The following is a 13,629-nucleotide window of genomic DNA, read 5'->3' on the forward strand; positions in this document are numbered from 1 at the left end:
TCACAGCCCTGCCTCTCAGACAGTTCTTGGGTGGAAAATTACTCAAAGCTTTTCTTTTTTTCTGATAACCTTTAAAAGATTTTATTTATTTATTTTTAGAGAGATGGGAAGAAAGGGAGAAAGAAAGGGAGACAAATATTGATGTGTGAGAGATACACTGACTGGTTGCCTCTTGTACACCCCCAACCAGGGACCTGGCCCACAACCCAGGCGTGTGCCCTGACTGGGAATCAAACTGGCCACCCTTTGGTTTGCGGGCCAGAATTGAGGCCACTGAGCCACACCAGCCAGGATGGAAAATTACTCAAAGCTTAAAATTCTGTCAATGAGCTTTAAGCCTGGCCCAATAAAGACTCAGGCCGAAGTGCCCTTACCTCCCAATATAATAAAACTGTGACTCTGACACACTGTTTAGCTAACTTGGGCAACTGTCTCAGTACTATGTGTGTGATTGCCAGAATGACCATATTTTGATTATATATCCTCCTTCCTTTTCTTTAATTAAAACACCATACGTACTCTAAGCCCTCATTCAATGATAATCCCTTTTAATACTAAGTGAAGTTTAAAAGCAACCACTAGATCCCTCAGAGATGTTCCTTTTACATGACATGTGACAACTGAAGATTCTGAGGAATATACAACCATTATAAAATATAGTATTTACCACAAAAACATCCTTTGGTTAGGGGTAAATTACCCCTTTGATCTTAATAAGCTCATACTATAAGGACCAAGAGCTGCAATAGCTAACTTTGTGTTGGTACTAATCCAACTAGATTGGAAAATATTAATTAGAAGTATGTGAGAACAAGCTTTCTGGACCATTCATTGTTACTGATCCTAAAGAATAATTTTGCAGAAGCAACTACTCTCTATGGGTCCCTCCCCAAAATGGTTTCATCAGAAGATGAATGACCTTTCCAGAGATCAGACTGCTCACCTGAATCTTTACTCAACCTTCAACTCATTTTTCATTAAACTGAGCAGGTATCAGTATTGCTCAATGAGGTACCATTGGCATTCTAGCAGGTCATTTCATGTGAGGGTCTGTCCAGTGCATTACAGGAACTGTGGCATTCCCCAGCTCGCAGCCACTCAATGCCATTGCATCCTACATGACAATTCAAAAATAATTCCCAATCCCCCTGAGAAACTTTAATTGGCATTTCATAGCCAAAAAATAAAAATTTTCATTTGAAAAACTAATTCATACAGCATTAAAATAGAAGCGAAATTTTGCCCTGCATTCATTCCAGTTTTTAAACAAGTAACTAAACCAGGTCTAAGGGCCTATAAAAAAACTTGGCCAGTTTGCCACAGTGGCCACAAGAAAATCTTTTTCAAAAGACATGGTTTTATTCTCGAGTTAAAGTTTTGTTGTAAAATTGTTGTTAAATCAACAGCCTCTAGAATGTGGCTACGAATACCTGTCCACATAAACATTACATCACAAATAAATTTCTTCTAACATCTCATTCCCCAAGGGAAGAGTTTTAAAATCCTGCAAGAACATTATTCTGGAAGCAGATAACCTGTCACGACATCTATTTAGACTCAATCAATTGCCATTTTCCAAAGTATTCTTACAGAACCTGTGCACAGTAAAGTAGTTCCTTTCAAACCAGCTGGACTCTACAAATTCACAATAAAGGGATTACACACTTAATTGTGCAAGTTTTATGTATTTTACTCCCTGCACTGAGCTCCTGTGTTGGATTGTCAAGTGACTGAATCTGATAAATGCACTGCATAGTAAATTAATAGCTGTCCCAAACCGAACTGGGAGGGAACCGCATTTAAGAACTTGTCAAAGAGAAAGGCAGAGAGAACTGCAAACCCCCAAGAGTTGAACACGGAAATCAAGAGACAGAGCAATTCATGTCACTTTCTGTTACCTTACCTCACACAATCCCAGAGTTTCTCTCTGCGTCTGCCAAGGTGGACTCCATCATGTCAAATCAGGTTTGGGAAGCAGCATGAAGAAACACGGTTCATTTTCCTTAAAGTCATGGACCCGGTCTCCCCACGGGCAATTTCATTCATAGGAATGGCCAGACCGAAGGGAAGGTGGTCTGGAGCCCTAACGTGCCTTTGAGAGCTCAGCAGAGCCACGTCACTGATGCTCCTGCTTCTCTTCCGCTTCCTCAAAGCTCCAGAAATAAACTACTAAGTGGGATTCGAGAAGACCTCGACCAGGAGACTCCTGGCCCGCCAAGAACAACACTGAGGGTCACTTCCGCCCTTCATCATGACTTATCATTGCTCAGGCATCCTAAGTGAAAAAACATAACTTATCAGTGTCCCTTCAGCTGAGGCCATTGTGGCCACACCCCTGTAAAGGGTACAGGATGCAATCACCCCATCCTCCCCTCGCTTCCTTCCTTTGCTTTTCCATGGGAGAATTCCAAAGAATGAGTTATATGTGTGTACACACACACCAGAGTGGGCTGAAGTCAACAAGCTAACTGTTACCACAAAGACGGGAACTTTTTGCTTGATTTACTCAGAATGGAGTGGCCACTGTCTGGGAACTCTAAAAAAATTTATTAGTTCCATTAATCAGATATAACTGATTCATTTAGGTGACTGAAATAGGCTTACTGTACCCTAACCAATCCAGAATGGGGCTTGCAAACTTGTGATTCAAACTGTAATAAAGGAAGAAAACCTTTTCAATGATCACATAGCTTTAATGAAAAGCCAAAATTGGGCATGTCAACCCAGAAGTTATTCACAGATCTCACTTTTAATGCAAAAACAAATACAATCACCGATCTAGCTGGTGCTCTTGTCTTTCGTTGAGAAGAGGATGGGAGCTGCTGGTTCAGATGCATTGTCCTTCAATGGAGAAAAGGGGCCTCCTAAATCCGCTGACTCACTCAGGGCAGTCATTACTGCTTTTCAGTGCTGGTGGACAAGGGCGAATGCAATCAAGGGCTGTAAGACCCTATCTTTCTAGCAAAATTCCAGGAAAGCAAGATGAAACGTCCTCATTTGTCACATGCTTTTGGCATGCAGAGAGACAGACTGAGAGTTGAGCTCCACACTACATTTGGTGGCTGCAATTTCCTCTCTAGTTCCCTTAACCCCAGACATAGTCTGCCATGAAGCTTCAAGGGGCCACAGAGCTTTGGGCTGGTTCTGGAATAGACTGGAACTCCAGATCTGCTCCATCCTCCGACCAGGCCTCTTTTGGACATGCAAACCCAACTGAGTCTCAGAAAAAAACACTGCAGATTTTTTTTGGAGTGTCCCAGCAAATAACAGTGATAGCAAGCACGTACAAAATGCCTACTATGTACCAGGGACAGAGAGTAGATGCTTTACTCTCTAATGAGTGTCACTGTGCTCTAAGGCTGAGGTCATTAGTGCCATTAGACCCATGTTACAGATGAGAAAGTGACAACAGCTAGGATTTAAAGTTAGATCCAAATGACACCCAAGCCCATGTTCATTTGCAAATGTGTTGCCTCCCTCAAATAACACCGTGAAGATGACAGTGACCTCACTAACTCACAGGTAGCCAGTGGGCACACCGTGGCCTCTGTCACCATTCCGAGATTAGGAAAAATGATCTAGAAAGGATTGTTCACTGGCATTAAAGATACCGACAGCCTGTGAACAACAAATGCCTCAACAACATCAGCATCCCTGTTCTCATCCTTAGAGGAAGTGTATCATCAACCTCTTGCCTGCTTCCTGCTTATGGACCACGAGACTCTCCGTGGGGCTGAAGAGAGACTCACACACTCTAGTCAGGGTGCAGCTGTTAGCGCCATTCATTTCCACATTCCCAGCCCCCACAGAGGGGCCCACCGCTCTGGTCCCTCAAGCCACCATTCTTTCCCTTCCAAGTATTATAACATTTTCCACATGTGCCACTTTAGCTGAACTTGAGGGTCTGGTCCACCCACGTGTCATTGAAGCTTACATGATAGTTTATGACAAACAGGCTATTTTCCTACGTAAAGGAAACCTACTTCCCACAGCACAAGCCATTGTCAATAATGGAATGAGATTACCAAGGTGATCAAGAAAGAAACAGAGTAAAGCAAAGGAAGTTAGATTAAATAAATGTTGGTGCTCAGACTCAGGCCATCACACCCACACATCCTTCCTTGGGGAGAGTATTTCTTAAACACAGGTTGTTCAGCCAGGACCCTCTCAATCACAGGAACCTTTTGGCTTGAGAAGGTACAGCCAGAGAAACACAGTGTCAAACTACAAAACTATCATATGCTATTTTTCCTTTGTCCGAAACCACACTTCTCTGGGAAGAAGGGCCAAAAAGAAATGAACAACATGAAACAAAATGGGGAAGCCCACTAATACTAATCTTGCATTCATATAACACCATACATAGCATTTCCACTCACTATGACATCACATGGTGTTAGGCCCTGGGAGATCACTGTGAACAGCACAGACATGGCCCCTGCTTTTTCTTGCAGAACTTCTATTTTAGAGAGAGAAACACTCAGTAACAACAGATATACAACCAATTCTTTACTAACTATTATGACACAGGCTACGAAGGAAGAAGAGACTGTTGCAAGGGAACAGATGAGCTGCTGGCTTGACCCAGGCCAGAGGACAAGAGAAAGCTTCCTCAAGGAATCAGTGAGTGGACCAAACTCTGAAGGATGACCAGGAGGTGGGTAAGGAGAGGACGGAATAAGAGAGACCACCCCATACCTGTGCAGGGGTCACACAGGGGGACGCAACCTGACATTTTCAAAGACTGAAGGGAGACCAGCGTGACTAGAGCACAGAGGACAAGGGAGGGAAGAGGCTGGTAAGGAACAAACTAGAAACTTTATGCCTCCATGAACAGGGAGAGAAAAAGAGGCTTAAAAAACGGGAATGACCCTGGCTGGTGTAGCTCAGTGGATTGAGCACGGGCCTGCGAACCAGACAATTGCAGTTCAATACCCAGTCAGGGCACATGCCTGGGTTGCAGACCAGGTCCCTGCAGGCCAGTTCCCCACAGGGGACACATGAAAGGCAACCATACATTGATGTTTCTCTCCCTCTCTCCTTCCCTTCCCCTCTAAAGATAAATAAATAAAATATTTTTTAAAAAAACTGGGAATGGAAATTGTTCCTTTTGCCCATCTCCATAAGGTCTCCTGAAAGCCCAACTGATGATCACAGTTCTCAACATTCTAAGCTATTGATCTAGCCAGGATACTCAGATTGTAAGTGATTTGTGGGTGCTGAAAGGATTAATCATAGAAAATTAAAGATATCACTTAACTGAAGTAGCTTATTCCCAAAGCTCAAAGAATATTTATTAAGAGTAAAGCAGAGAAGAACAAAGACATCATTCTTAGATTACAATATAAATGGACAATGGAAAAATTCAACGCTTTATGCTGGTACCAAAAACACAAAACGGAATCAAGGTTAGTACATCAGGAAGGAACAATCCTTTTCCTGAAAAGTACATTGTGAATTTCCTTTGTGTTTATGCATTTTGCAAGCCTCTGAGTCTGACATCATCATTCATGTGCATTATTTAAGTTTTGCAGCAAGTGTCTGCTTATTGGCCACAACATTTGGGGGCTGCTTTTCCTTCTACACTGTGTACATAGAGAAGCCAGATGAATGAATGCTGGTCTCTCATCACCACTGCGCTTTCAGATTCCCAGAGTCTTGCCATGGAAATGCACATTCGTCTGTGTATAAATCAGAATGTGTTTTTGAAAATATGTCAAAAATGAGACAGCTGCTAAAAGAGTAAGAGGAGGGCATCCAATTAAAACCAAATAGACACATACCCATGAAATATGTGTTTTTTAAAAATTTGACTTAGAATGTAGTAGGTGATCAAACTGAATTTTTTTAAAAAGAGAAAGAACTCACGGACACGGACAACAGTGTGGTGACTGAGGCAGGAAGAGGTGTAGATGGAAGAGAGTAGAGGGGAAATAAATGGTAATGGAAAATATTAAAAAAATAAAATTTAAAAAATAATGGCTATCATCTGTTATCTATTAAAAACTTGCTATATTCCAGGCACTGGAAGCGTTCAGTCCCATTCTCTCATCTAATTCTCAAAGTAACCTTCTGGCACAGTTATTACAACCCCTGCTTCACAAACACAAGATAACTCAGCAGCAAGAAACTCGCTGAATTTCAAATCTGGAGTCTGTATGACGTCAAAGCTTATCCACACATTGCTTTCTGATACACAACTTCCCCAACAATAACTAACGACCACTCAGCGAGTGCCGAGGACTGCGCTCTGTATTTCATTAACTGATAGAATCCTCCCAGCAATGTTGAGGGTGGTGTCACCCCCAAGACGAGAAGGCAGTTGGGAGCAGTCTAATGCCCTGATCGATGGTACACGGCAGCAAGGGTGAAGAGTGCAAAGGGAGACCTGCCAGGAGCCTGCAGCAGTTTTACAGCAGCGACATTTCTGTGGAAGTCTGAGCTCAGTAAAAGTCGATATGGACACAATGCTTTGTTACAGTTTGCAGTTTTATCCAGGACATTTTCATTATGCTTTGGAAGAAAATAAAGTCCCCAGAGAACTGATTTTCTCATCTTCAGTGGATAAGAAAATCCGTTTATTAATGTCCGTTCAAGCCAAAATGTCGGGATTGTGATCCACTGTTTTCATTTATTTCGAGAATAAATGACCCTTACTTTTCTATATCTAACAGACCGAATCACACAAGCAGATGTACGTTGTTGCCAAGCTCTGCATGGCATGCACCAACAGGTACAAATGTGGTTCTCTTTGTCTCAGGAATTCCCACTGCAGAGCTGAAGACCCACCTACAGCAGTATCTCCTTTCTTTGACTAACAGGCACGTTGAAACTCTAAGAATATGTTTTTCCTGCTGGGTGAATATCCTATTAACATATAAGAATGTAATGTTTTTCCTTATTGATAAGTTTTGTATTAATCCCATGTTAATGTAAAAACAAGAGCTTTTAGATGAAATAATATGGAGGTTTATAGACAATCCCACTTCAATCACTCAATTCATAACTGTTTAATTGCATGGTTAATGGGTTCTGTAGCTATACCATTTTTTAATGAAAAAAGTAGATTATTATAAAGCAGGGTGACCTTAGGAATAGATTTTAAATATGTAAAGCTCTGAAAATAAAAGCAAACCAATAGAGAAAGATGTAAAATCCTATTATTTGTTTATGTGCAGTCTTTGTTACTGCCTGTAAAATGAGAACATTACCTTCCACCAACGATGCTTTGCATATACGGCTGAGATAGCAACGGCCCCATATCCTAGAGTCTCTGCTGATGCAAGCACAGCGACGCCAATATATTCACGTGAATGGACAGAATCAGCATTTGTGATATAACTACCATAGTATCTGATGCAGAACCAAATACGCAGATTCCCAAACCTGAAGGAAGGGTTCTCAACCGTGTGCATTAGAATCACCTGGTGAGATTTACGTTTCAAATTCCGACTCCACAGAGCAAACCGCAGCAGTTTCGATTCAGCAGGGATACAATGGGTCTGAGGAGTCTGCATTTTTAAACACTTACCCCAGCTCATTCTGATACGGGTGGCCCTTATACCACACTACAAGAGACACTGGCCTAGAGGCGCAAAACCTGATAGGCCATACGTTAATGTACGTGTAGATGTGAATGTCACATACAATTTTGCAAATCTGTGTTATCGGGAAACTCAAAAAGGGACACGCAGCTTTGTACCTTTGCAGCATTCCCTATCCTAACAGTTCTCGTGAAGATGACTTCCAATCCATTAGAAAAGAGTATAACAGAAAGACAAGCAAGTATTACACATGGCAAATGAAGACGGGAAGGGACACTCACATGAGAAAAAAATTTCCATTTCTGTTGAAGTCTAGAACAGTGTTCCTCAAACGTGGGCCACAGACCTGTGCTGGGCCAAGAACTGGCCGTTAGTAATCTGAGACAAGAATGGAAACTGAGCAGAAGCCTTTGGAGACTTGTATAGACATTTGTCAGAGTAATTTTAAATAATCTGTTCAATCTAGTAACAAAAATGTAGGCTTCTATCTTACAGATATTGTTTTTTTATTGCATTCAACTCTTCTAATAATATTGATTTTTATACTGTTTTACAAAGGATCAGTGTCTGTGATGGATTCGAATGGTAATTCAAGGCACACTGGTGGACACCAGCCAGAGAGACTCTGGCCATGCTTGGTCCTGTCCAGTGAGCCTCCTCGCCTGGGACAGGAATGAACCTGGCTTTCTGTGATTTCGTCCCAAAGGTTCGGGACCAGAAAGGATTACTGAATGAATGTCTGAGTAACATCCTTAACTTCTCACAAGAACTCAGTCTGAATCTCTCGGCAGTAAACCAATCTCTTTTTATGTATGTGTGAACCAACTAACTTTCTTGTAGCTATACCACCTCTTAGAATAACATTTTAGTACAATTTCCTGAGTTTACTCTCAACAGCTTTAGAAAGCACTGGTTTCACTCATGATAAATGTGTGTCTTTCGACTTTCAAAGAGACACTGGAGTTTTAATATTCAAGGATTCAGTGAACTTTATCATTGTAGGATCCACCAAGTATCAATCCCTTACCTGTGAGTCTTCGCTGACACTAAACTATTGTTTCAGGCTGTTCTCAGAAAAGCAGGTATTTTAGCACTGACCAGAGTGGCTCAGTTGGCTGAGCCTTATCCCACAAATAAAAAGTTGCCAGTTTGATTCCCAGTCAGGGGTGTGGACCCTTCCCTCCCTGGTTTGGGTATGTGTGATGGGCAACCAATGTTTCTCCTCTCCTCTTTATCCCTCTCCTACCCCACTCTCTCTGAAAATAAATAAATAAAATCTTTTTTTTTAAAGCAGGAAGTTAATGGTCATCTTAGTGCTGGGTCCCTCTCAGCTATCCATGCTTTTCATGATATCCAGCATAGACAACAGTAAGAAGAATAAATTATTCTAGTCAGAAGTACGTGGGACACAGGTCTCATTTTGCAGTGATCCTGCCTCCTTGTAAATTCTAAATAATAACTGCCTCTCTTATTAAAGACCTGCACTCTAAACAGTATTAAAGTTAAATTCTAGACATACTCTTACAATTCCTGCTCCAGGTCGTCATACCCCTGGGTAGGGACTGGCAGTTGTGACTTTTGCTGTGTGAGCACTACCGAGAATAACTCTTCTCCTTCCCAGCGAAACCAGTGTTTATAAAAGGTGAGGGCAGAGAGCCTGGGGCCGTGCATCTGTGCACACAGCAGACAAAGGCGCAGGAATAGCAGCTGCCCGCCCAGGTGCCGAGGCCTCTCAGCCAGGATGGAAGAAAAGTGAGGATTCCCCCCCACATTACCGGGTCCCCTATCTAAAGGAGAAAAAAAGTCAAACTTTAAATATGCAAGTTCCTTCCATGATGCTTAAAAGTTGTAAACTGTCATACACTAAATGTGTTTATTGTTTTCCTAACACTTTAGAATCTAATTTAAGGCATTGTCAAATTTAATCAGTTACTGGACTGAGAATTCTCTGACAACTTGTAGACAATATAGAATAGCAATGGATTTGCAGCTGCAACGGACACCCATTGGCTGTGTGACTTTGACAAAGCGATTAATCCTGGACTTCAGTTCCCTCCTCAACAGACAGGGATGACACTGAACAGCCAGCACAGTTATGACAGGACCGTGAACGACACAGACAAGCAGATGGTGCCTGGCACGGTGCATCCAGCCAGTAGATGCTCAGAATAATATTTAAGTCCTGTCTTTGGTGGGAAAAAAACTTCCTTCAACAAACCCAAGGAATTATAACTACGTTAATTCCTTTCATTGGACTACATACATTTGTTTCAGCAATCACTTTGGGAAGGGTTAAGTGAAGCAGATAAACCAAAATCACAAGACATCTTTGAAAAATAGATGGCATCCATCCAAACGTCCTTCCTGGAACAAGCTGGAACAAGTGGGTCCACGCCCGCCCCTCCCGACCACGCTCTATTTAAGGGTCCGCAAGCATTTCCACTATAAACTGCTCTCATCAGGATTTGTCATTTTACCTTCGAATCTGTTTTAGAGTTTAAATATAAACATCTCAGTCAAACTTAAAAAAACCTATTGTTTTTTTTTTTAATTTAAAAACTTCCTGCAGTAAAAGTATAATTAGTAAAAGAGGGTGTGGGGACAGAAACACCAGAAAAGGCAGGATTATTTTACACACGGAAAAAAACGATCTGCCATGGTCAGATCATTTTTAATAAGCAAAATAAAAGAAGCAAAATAAAATGAGTGTTTACAAAACACAGGCCATCAAGGATTATAGAAATCCAGTGGTTACTGTGCCACAGTCTGTAATAATTATAAACTGTATATGTATCCAAAAACAAATGAATAAATAAATTATGGCACAGCCATATTACAGGATATTATGTAGACATCACACAATGTTCCCAAGTAAATTATTTTTCTTTCCAAATAAATACCCATGATATAATATGTGGGAAAACAAATGTCAGAGCTTTATATACAATAACTTAATTGGGTTAAAAGAAATGTAATATTTATTAAAATAAAGTTGTAAGAGAAATATGCCAAAATATTCACAGTAATTACTTGTGAACATTGCTTGATAGAAAGACTTAAATGTTCCTTACAGTATTCCATGTTTTTGAACTTGTTGGTAAATGAACTTGCATTACTTTGATATGAGAAAAAAGAGACTTCAAGCCTTGGCTGGTGTGGATCAGTGGATTGAGCACCAGCCTGTGACCCAAAGGGTCTCTTGTTCTATTCCCAGTCAGGGCACATGCCTGGGTTATGAGCCAGGTCCCCAGGTGGGGGTGCGCGAGAGGCAATTACACATTGCTGTTTCTCTTCTTCCCTCCCCTCCCTTCTCTCTAAAAATAAGTACATAAAATCTTTTTTAAAAAGAAAAGAAAAGAGAGACTTCAATCTGGCTTAGTTGACAGAGAAATGTAAAAACAGTAATACAGAAAAAATACAGTTTGACATCTCTTCCCTACCTTTCTGCATCCTCTATGTTTCCCTTGCAAATCTATCTTTAATCATCCACTATTCTGACATTTGAAAATATTACTTATATTGTGGATTTATGAAGTACTCAATTCATAGAGTTTTTATTTATCAAGAGGAATTGTCCCTAAAAGTGACCTTGTAGCTAACTACATATTATCTCAAGATACAAAAAAACACAAGTATCATCCATCATAAGGGTACCGCTAGAGAACAAAACAGATTTGGGATATGTCTGGTAAGTGTTCAGTAAAAACAATTTTTTTTTAGGAAGATGTCCCATGAAAACTAGTTTGAATCTGCGTCTGTTTAAAATTATATTCAAAACTTTTAAGTACTCTGGAGGACTTCCAGCCAAGATAGAGGCGTAGGCAGACACACTATGCCTCCTCACACAACCAAAATAAGAACAAAAATTTAGAAACAAAAAAACAACCAGTACCGACAGAAAACTGAACTGTATGGAAATCTGACAACCAAGGAGTTAAAGTAGACACATTCATCCAGACCTGTAGGAGGGGTGGAGTTGGGCAGCCGGGCGGGGGGGTGGAGGCCAAAAAAAAGTGGTGGCTGGTGACCCGGGCACTCGGGGTGGCAGGGGGTGAACCCGGCAAGGAGGCAGGCTGTGGGGAAGCTTGGCATGCAAGGTGGCTTGCAGAACCAGGCAGTCCCGTGTTTGTGCACAGATAAACCAGGCGAAACTGGGGAGCAAGACAGACCATGAAACCTGAGGTTCCAGCATGGGGAAATAAAGCCTCAGAACACCAATTGAAAACACCTGCGGGGGTTGACGTGCCGGGAGGGGCTCCCAGCCTCACAGGAGACTTCACTGGAGAGACTCGCAGGGTCCTGGAACATACACAAGCCCACCCACACAAGAATCAGCACCAGAAGGGCCCAGTTTGCTTGTGGGTGGTGGGGGAAGTGACTGGATGCCAGCAGAGAGCCAAGCAAGTGGCATTGTTTCCTCTTGGACCCCTCCCCCACATACAGCGTCACAACCGAGGACCTGGGTTGCTCTGCCCAGGCGAACACCTAAGGCTTTACCCTTTACTATGGAACAGATACACCAAAACAAACAAAAAATGGCCCAAATGAAAGAACAAATCAAAGCTCCAGAAAAAATACAACTAAATGACAAAGAGATAGCCAACCTATCATATGCACAGTTCAAAGCACTGGTGACCAAGATACAGAATTGGTTGAATTTGGTCACAAATTAGATGAAAAATGAAGGCCATACTAAGTGAAATAAAGGAAAATATACAGGGAATCAATAGTGATGGGAAGGAAACTGGGAGTCAAATCAAAGGAGTGGACCAGAAGGAAGAAAGAAACAACCAAACAGAAAAGAATGAAAAAATAAAAACTCAAAAAAATGAGAAGTTTAGGAACCTCCAGGACATCTCCAAACATTCCAACATCCAAATTATAGGGGTGCTAGAAGGAGAAGAGGAAGAGCAACAAGTGGAAAACTTATTTGAACAAATAATTAAAAAGAACTTCGTCAATCTGGCAAAGGAAATAGACTTTCAGGAAATCCAGGAAGCTCAGAGAGTCCTAAAGAAGTTGGACCCAAGAAGGAACACACCAAGGCACATCATCATTACATCAGCCAAGATTAAAATGAAGGAGAGACTCCTAGAAGCAGCAAGAGCTAAGGGGACAATTACCTACAAAGGAGTTCCTATCAGACTGTCAGCTGATTTCTCAAAAGACACCTTACAGGCAAGAAGGGGCTGGAAAGAAGTATTCCAAGTCATGAAAGGCAAGGACCTATGTCCAAGATTGCTCTATCCAGCAAAGCTTTCATTTAGAACAGAAGGACAGGTAAATTGCTTCTCACATAAGGTCAAGTTAAAGGAGTTCATCATCACCTACCCCTTACTAAACAAAATGTTAAAGGGACTTATCTAAGAAAAAGAAGATAAAAAATATCAACAGTGAAAGGACAGCAAACTCACAGTTGTTAACAACCACACCTAAAACAAAAGCAAACTAACAGGACAGCTAGATCAGAAGCGGAGCCACAGAAGTGGAGATCACATGGAGGGTTAGCAACAGGGGAGTGGGAGGAGGAGAGAGGGGGAGAAGGTACAGAGAATAAGTAGCATAGATGGTGGGGAGAAAATAGACAGGGGGAGGACAAGAGTAGAGTGGGAAATGTAGAAGCTTAAGAACTTATGACACACGCACATGAACTAAAGGGGGGGGAATGTGGGTGGGAGGGGATGTGCAGGGTGGAAGGAAATGAAGGGGGGACTGGGACAACTATAATAGCATAATCAATAAAATATATTAAAAAACTTTAAGTACTCTGGTCATCAACCCAAAGATTCCTGCTCCAAATGAAATGATGACATCAATTTGAATCAAACATAAATACTGAAAGAACTCAGAGACCGGGCTATGGCAGGGCTTCTCTAGCTCCTTCTGAAACTGGCACAGATGCACACACAAAGTGCACACACAAGCACACACACAAATCACAGTGCCAGGATGACCATTCATGGTTCCAGATAACACTTTCAATCTCTCTTGAAAGAAAATGGAATAAATTGCACCAGGAAAATGATGTTTACTGAAAAACATTTGTGTGTCATTATGTATTAGCTCATATTCAAAGTACTGTCAC

At 41.5% G+C, this 13,629-nt stretch overlaps 1 protein-coding gene across 7 annotated transcripts in view; it reads right to left on the reverse strand.

Moving 5' to 3' along the window:
• The window catches only part of HECW2 (HECT, C2 and WW domain containing E3 ubiquitin protein ligase 2), a 352,175-nt gene that overhangs the window by 156,911 nt on the left and 181,635 nt on the right, over positions 1-13,629 (reverse strand). The window contains exon 1 of one of the 7 annotated variants that reach the window (XM_053665226.1): positions 1,904-2,292. The exons of the other annotated variants lie outside the window; for them this stretch is intronic. The gene's annotated coding sequence lies outside the window, so the exon portion shown is untranslated. Of the gene's footprint in view, positions 1-1,903; positions 2,293-13,629 lie in introns of those variants that run through there. 7 annotated transcript variants of the gene reach the window in all.

Source organism: Artibeus jamaicensis, unplaced genomic scaffold, assembly GCF_021234435.1.
Source record: "Artibeus jamaicensis isolate MK-2021 breed Jamaican fruit bat unplaced genomic scaffold, CSHL_Jam_final contig_391, whole genome shotgun sequence".
In the NCBI taxonomy this organism is placed as follows: domain Eukaryota; kingdom Metazoa; phylum Chordata; class Mammalia; order Chiroptera; family Phyllostomidae; genus Artibeus; species Artibeus jamaicensis.